Below are 8,375 nucleotides of genomic sequence, written 5' to 3'. Positions count from 1 at the left end.
TTACCCTCTGTTTACTGTGAATATAACAACCAAGACACGAGACACACACTATAAGATGATGTTGTCTGTAAATATTGAATGGATTTGCAGCAAGTAATTTGCTTCTAATTTGGTATTAGATGCCAGTATGATCAGCGCAGAATATTTTTCGGATGCATTTTTCTATGCAACATTTTCAAATAAAATAAAAGTAAAACAAATAGAAATACAATAAAAAATCAATTAAAAGTAAAATAAAATAATAAAACATAAAAGGCCTGGTTTCACAGAGAGGGCTTAAATTAAGCCAGGATTAAGCAATAGTTCAGTTAGGACATTTAAGTTGTTTTTATAAACGTGCCTTAGAAAAAAACATTACTGGTGTGCATCTTGAGACAAAACAAAGGCACTGACATATTTTAAGATCAATCAGTGCAAGTTTCTTTCAGTTAAAACAGCTCAGACGTGCATTTTAGTCTGGGACTCGGTTTAAGCCTTGTCTGTGAAACCGGGGGAAAACATAACATTAAAGGCACAATATGTAATTTTCGCCGCTAGAGGGCACGCATTCAAAATAAACAAAGAGACAAAGGCGTAGTTTGATGACGCTGTGACTGAGTGTGGAATCATGGGAGTTGTGGTCTTCATCCCCACAGCCGATGCAATCCGACGGGGCTCGGGCAGAAATCATGTTCATGGATGAGCTAATGATTTATTAACGTAGTAGTATGAAGCAGGGTGAGGCTGAAAGCCGTCGAAGCGAAACGAGGCCGCTGAAGCAATTGCTAATGAGAGACGAGAGTGACACACGGCTCGAAAGCAGCGGAGCTTTTATTATGACACGGTCGAGCGCTTCCGCTGCTTCCGGTCGTGCGTATGTGGGGTAAAGCAGCTGTTTTATCATACTAGATACATTTGAAATTTCTGTTATAATGCTACTCTGTGCGGCCGTCACCGGTCTATTAAAACACACAACATATTAAAACGTCTTTGTTGTTTCCATATTTTCTACAAAACAACGGAAATCGAGGGGTTATGACGTCATTGGCAGGCGACACAATGACACTATGGACACGCTCCGTGTCGCTAGTTAAAATTGCTTATTTCTCTGGATTTAAACATTCTTCGAAACATTTGGGATAACGTAAGTACACAAGTCAGCAAAATATATAACACTGTTCTAGTGGTTTTTGGATATTTTAATAAAAAATCTTACATATTGTGCTTAAACTTGTCTATAAACATTGAATGGATTTGCAGCAAATAATTTGCAAATATTTGCAGCGTTTTAAAATAAAATAAAATAAATCAATAAAAAACAAAATAATAAAACACATAAAATATAATTATAAAGATTTGATTCCTGAAGCTGAAGTATGAGAGCTCTTTCTTCAAAAAATAAATAAATAAATAAATATCAAATCCACCATTATATCAGATTATAATGAAGAGATGAATAATTTTTGGCTATTCATGTAAAGATTTCTATATCAGTGCATCCCAGCATAACAAAACATAAAATGTGCTGAAGTTTAATTCGTAATAAACTTTACATTTTAATAATGTTTTAATAATAATTGCTAAAAATCACAGTGCAATTTTAATATAATTGATATACTGTTATAGTTTTTATTAATATTTTGATTTAGATTTTATTTTTTATATTTTTAGTTTTCCCTTTAATGTTTTGAGTCATTTTTATACATTTTTTAAAATCATGTATGTATAGTTTTTATAACTTTTTTTTTTTTTAAGTTTGTTATTTTAATGTTGCCGAAATAAAATGTTTTTTTATATTATGTTTGATTTTAATTAACATCTATTTTATTTCAAGTAACCAAAGGGTTTTTTTGGTTCTAGTTTTAGTTATATATAATAATCCTGATTTAGAATGTATAACTGTTGCACTAAAAGACTGTTTTGTGTCTCTAATCAATAACATATATTAAGCCTAGATACTACAAGGTATGAACCATGATTGCCACTCCCTCTAACACATATTCATATTTCAAGAGCAATTTTTATCTCATGACCTGGTTATTTTTGTGCTGACCTTATGGGATTACGTGTCTTCATTGTTGCATTTTTAGAGTGTGATATACCGGCTCTGGTCTGCTTGTTAAAGTCTGCAGCTGTTGTCTCCAGAGATGCCCACCGAGGTTTCATATAGAGCCACTTCTGAGTGAAAGTATCTCCAGAGCTCTTTCCCGGCAGGACGGCCTGAAGTGGGGCACAAAGACGCACAGCAACAGTAACCAGCCAAAACACACTTACTGTATACATGAGGTTTAAAAGAGGAAAGCAGTGACATTGTTTAGGAACAGCGTGTCTCTTACTGTTTAGCAGCGTCTAACCATATCTTAAACATCTTTACAGGTTCCTTACGATCACTCATGAAGAAACTTATTTTACCTTCACATCACATTTTGAGTGCAAATGCATTGCTCTTTTAAAGCTCACAGGACTCAGTTCTCAGTCATGTTTCATTTAAGCGTCAGTAGTTTCTTCTAAAGATCTCAAATGAGTTCATTCTTAACATACAATGAGAAGAGCTTTAAAATTAGACATCTGATCTTGGATGAATTTGATAAGAACATATTGAAATGTCGGGGTTTCAATTTAGTGTTTTGTCAAATCTGAGCACCGTTTGAGACACTGTTGAGATCTCTTCTGACGAGATACCTGATGAGTCTTTCTCCCAAAAGAAAATTCAGAGAAATCAAAGAGACAATTTAAATTGCATTCAATCTCATTGTTGCCTAGAAACATAAATAAAAAAAAAACATGATTTGATTTGCTTTTCATTTTCTATTATTATTATTATTATTAACAACAACAATAAAAATTTTATTATTATTATTTGCATTATACCTTATTTTTATGCACATTTAACCCCAAATTGTGATTGCCATAATGCAACACTAAATATCATAAATAATAATAATAAATAAAATAGAAATTCACCTTTATTTACATAGCACTTTAGACAATACAGATTGTGTCAAAGCAGCTTTAATCACAGTGCAATTTTAATATAATTGATATACTGTTATAGTTTTTATTAATATTTTGATTTAGATTTTATTTTTTATATTTTTAGTTTTCCCTTTAATGTTTTGAGTCATTTTTATACATTTTTTAAAATCATGTATGTATAGTTTTTATAACTTTTTTTTTTTTTAAGTTTGTTATTTTAATGTTGCCGAAATAAAATGTTTTTTTATATTATGTTTGATTTTAATTAACATCTATTTTATTTCAAGTAACCAAAGGGTTTTTTTGGTTCTAGTTTTAGTTATATATAATAATCCTGATTTAGAATGTATAACTGTTGCACTAAAAGACTGTTTTGTGTCTCTAATCAATAACATATATTAAGCCTAGATACTACAAGGTATGAACCATGATTGCCACTCCCTCTAACACATATTCATATTTCAAGAGCAATTTTTATCTCATGACCTGGTTATTTTTGTGCTGACCTTATGGGATTACGTGTCTTCATTGTTGCATTTTTAGAGTGTGATATACCGGCTCTGGTCTGCTTGTTAAAGTCTGCAGCTGTTGTCTCCAGAGATGCCCACCGAGGTTTCATATAGAGCCACTTCTGAGTGAAAGTATCTCCAGAGCTCTTTCCCGGCAGGACGGCCTGAAGTGGGGCACAAAGACGCACAGCAACAGTAACCAGCCAAAACACACTTACTGTATACATGAGGTTTAAAAGAGGAAAGCAGTGACATTGTTTAGGAACAGCGTGTCTCTTACTGTTTAGCAGCGTCTAACCATATCTTAAACATCTTTACAGGTTCCTTACGATCACTCATGAAGAAACTTATTTTACCTTCACATCACATTTTGAGTGCAAATGCATTGCTCTTTTAAAGCTCACAGGACTCAGTTCTCAGTCATGTTTCATTTAAGCGTCAGTAGTTTCTTCTAAAGATCTCAAATGAGTTCATTCTTAACATACAATGAGAAGAGCTTTAAAATTAGACATCTGATCTTGGATGAATTTGATAAGAACATATTGAAATGTCGGGGTTTCAATTTAGTGTTTTGTCAAATCTGAGCACCGTTTGAGACACTGTTGAGATCTCTTCTGACGAGATACCTGATGAGTCTTTCTCCCAAAAGAAAATTCAGAGAAATCAAAGAGACAATTTAAATTGCATTCAATCTCATTGTTGCCTAGAAACATAAATAAAAAAAAAACATGATTTGATTTGCTTTTCATTTTCTATTATTATTATTATTATTATTATTATTATTAACAACAACAATAAAAATTTTATTATTATTATTTGCATTATACCTTATTTTTATGCACATTTAACCCCAAATTGTGATTGCCATAATGCAACACTAAATATCATAAATAATAATAATAAATAAAATAGAAATTCACCTTTATTTACATAGCACTTTAGACAATACAGATTGTGTCAAAGCAGCTTTACAGTGTTAAACAGGAAAATAATGCAAGAGGACAATAAAAAAACAGTCCATTTTTCAGTTAAAGTCAGTTCATTGATGATTCGGTGATTATTGTTTCTGCATTTGACATTGAGAGCATAGGTCATAATTTAGATATGTTTTTTAAGATGGAAAAATGTTTACAATTGCTACAACATTTACAAATGCTAGAAACATGGTTTTCAAAGGAAAGATTGCTATCAAATAGCACTCCTATAGGTTCCTAACTGATGATGAAGAATTGACAGAGCAGCCATCACGTGTTAGACAGTGTTATAGATTATTACATGCAGAGGTTTTTGGTCCAATAATTAACACCTCTGTTTTTTCAGAACTTATTAGCAGTAGGAAATTACTACTCATCCAGTTTATATACACACACACACACACACACACATATATACATATAAATGCAAATATGACCTAAACCAGGGCTGTCCAAACTCGGTCCTGGAGGGCCGGTGTCCTGCAGAGTTTAGCTCCAACCCTAATTAAACACACCTGAACCAGCTCATCAAGCTCGTACTAGGCATAGAAACTTCCAGTCAGTTGTGTTGAGGCAAGTTGGAGCTAAACTCTGCAGGACACCGGCCCTCCAGGACCGAGTTTGGACAGCCCTGACCTAAACCATTACAGACAAATAAATGTCCATGTCTTGATTCACTAAATGTCTTTACACACAAAAAGACACACGTGTCAGTGCAGGTCTCAGATCAGTGATTCACAGAGTATCTCCTGCCGTCAAAACAGTCTCAAATGTCACCATCACTGCCAACGTTTCTCTCTCCTGAACCACTTCTGACATCGGCAGAGATGGTTTTTATCGGTTTTATAAAAGGTAACAGAATAACACCCCAAATTAAGATATTTTTAGTATAATTCAGTCACAGCACACTTTAGAAATGTCACTCTGAAAGGTGGGACAGCTGACCCTGAATCAGACTCCCACAAGGGTGCCAAGAAAGCCACATGCTTCATTTCCCATGACACAAAACCCTGGAAAGAAAACAGATCAACATCTCAATACTTCCTCCTAGAAAACCAGCGTCCCAGATCTTTCTCCTGAGAACCGAACGCAAGTACATGTCACATTTGGGTCAGTTTGAGTTTTAGGATATTTAGGAGCTTCATCAAAGTTAAACTCCTGCGAGTCTCATGAGATCTGAGAGAGTGAAACCTCTGAGCCCCTCCTTTCCAGTGTTCGCTCTGTTGTCAGAGCTTGGCTTTGCCTAATACGTCCATAACACGGCAGCGCTGTGATCACGGCTATTCTCGTGCGGCTGACTGACAGCAATGATTGGACCAAATTAATGAGGCGGGACTCTCATCACTTCTAATTAGAAACCACACTAAAAACTATTTTTGGCCTTTGTTCCTATGGAGAGAATTCAACCCTCCCACCCGGAAAATCCCACCACAACAAATATAGAGCAATATGAGTGACACGGCCTCTGGTCTGAGACTGTAGGAGATTTATGAGTACTGCACTTTTTCAAACGTTTTTATACATTTTAAGGATTATATATATTACAAAATAGATTTTTACATGTTCTTTAGAAAATGTAAGTGGTTCTTGCTTATGCAAAATAAAAATCTTCAGGTATTCTGTCACACTTAGAGGAAAAGAGCATACGACAATGAAGACAATCTCAAATCCTTTAATGTAAATCCAAGGGAAGATGAGGGTAATCCATACAGAGAAGAACATCCAACACATGAGATGTGATGCCAACATCAATACCGGACAACTTAAACTAACTCAGTGAACAGGAGCTAACCATATATGGGCAAAAAGGAAGGGAACACAGGCAGATGACAAGACAAGAGTCCAAAACCCTGACATTTCGCCCCCCTCCCGGAAGGCACGACCTCGCGCCGTAGAAGGGCCAACGATGGAGGGAGGGCGGGGGTTCGGGAGGAAGACGAAGAGTAGGAGGAGACAGAAGGGACCAAGGCGACTTTGACGGAGGGAGGAACCAAGGAGGAGACTTGAGGGACCCTGGAGGAGTAGACAGAGGAAAGAGCCAGGACGAAGACAGGAGGGAACTGGAGTAGGAGGAGCCAGATGAAACCCAGACCGCTACTGTGATGGCGGCCCACGGTGGAGCCGACGGAGGGAGGAGCCATGGTGGAGGAAGGGCTAACGACTCCAGGGGGCCAACCGACAGCGGCAGAGCAGGTGGTGGAGGAGCCCGAGGTGGAGACGGAGAGCCAACAAACCAGGGGGATGCCGAAGATACGGGGGGCCAAGGTGGAGTCGAGGGCTCTGGCAACCGAGGCTGAGGCGGAGATCTGGAGATCCACGGCGGAGCCGGAGCGACTGAGGACTAAGGTGGAGCTGGAGGGAGGGAGGAGCCCAATGGAGCCGGTGGGACAGAGCGACAAGGTGTAGCCGGAGGGACGAGGGAGCCCGGTGGATCGACGGGTGACGGTGGAGGTGAGGGAGCTAGGAGCCAAGGTGGAGCCGCTGGGTCAATGGGCCAAGGCAGAGTCCGGGACTCGGAGGCTGGAGGCGGAGGTGAGGTGAGCTGAGCTGAGGGGCTGTCAGTGACAGCGGTGAGGATGGATGAAGAGGTGGTGGGAGAGGGAGGTTGGGTGGGATTTTGGGATATTCAAAAGGTTCATCAGGAGGCAGAAGATCAGGCGTATATGCAGATTATGCAAATTCATCCAGATTAATCCCGGAGTCCAGTTCTAGCCCACCCTCAGAGGTGCTGCAGTGGACAGAGCTGCTTGTAGCTCCCTCCTTTTCCACTGCTGTTCTCTCGCTAGGGGGCGCTCTAGCCGGGCTCTGATTCCGGGGCGATCCTCCGCTCAGTGGCTCTGCACTGCGCTGGCTCGTTAATCGTGGCGGGAAATGGCTCTCCGTCTGCGGTGGGCTCTTGCAAGGGCTCCGCGCAGCGGGGTGGTAGTAGACTGGGCTCTGGGCTGATGGCCATGATGGGTGATGACGGGGGCTTGATAGATTTAATGGGTGATGCTTCTGGGCTGGCGGCGAGGAGATGAGATCCACTGAGGAACCGGGCCAGGTTGATGTAATCGGGCAGGGTCCACCTGGACCCACCCAGTGGCATCCGCTTTGTGATCCCCTTATCCAGACCACCCCAGAAACAGTCCATAAGCGTCCACAGGTCGAGGGAAGCCTGCTGAGAGCAGGTGAGGAATTCAGAGACATATTCCTCCAGGGGATGGCCGTCTTGGTAAACAGAACATAAGAGTTCTACGTGATCCAAATCGGGGGAGGGGAGGCGGGGGGGTAAAAAAAACCCACTGTATTTAAACGAACAAATAAAATGCAGGGTAGATCGCTGCTAAACTTTTTATTGGTCCGGTATTCTGTCACACTTAGAGGAAAAGAGCATACGACAATGAAGACAATCTCAAATCCTTTAATGTAAATCCAAGGGAAGATGAGGGTAATCCATACAGAGAAGAACATCCAACACATGAGATGTGATGCCAACATCAATACCGGACAACTTAAACTAACTCAAAGGGGAACTCAAATAGGGAACTTGACGAGGGTGGCACAGGTGAGGAGGGTTAACTAATAATTAGACAATAAACTGAAACAAGATGAGCTGACCAGAACAGGAACTAACCATATATGGGCAAAAAGGAAGGGAACACAGGCAGATGAGTCCAAAACCCTGACACATATATTCTTAATTATTTATATACTATTATAGTATTTATTTATTAATATTTTGTATTTGTCTCTAATTTTCATATACTCAGTATATGTGCTTAATGTTTTATATTTCTATTAAGCTGTTGAACTTTTGTTACTTGAAATTATATAAAATAAAATATATATTAAAAAAACTTTTTATTTAAACTAATTTCTCATTTTGTTTTCTCATTTTAATTTAGTTACTAAAATTACTATATACAGTATATATATATATATATATATATATATA

Source organism: Sinocyclocheilus anshuiensis, unplaced genomic scaffold (assembly GCF_001515605.1).
Source record: "Sinocyclocheilus anshuiensis isolate Anshui unplaced genomic scaffold, SAMN03320099.WGS_v1.1 scaffold96, whole genome shotgun sequence".
Lineage (NCBI taxonomy): Eukaryota > Metazoa > Chordata > Actinopteri > Cypriniformes > Cyprinidae > Sinocyclocheilus > Sinocyclocheilus anshuiensis.
This window is presented reverse-complemented; position numbering follows the sequence as displayed.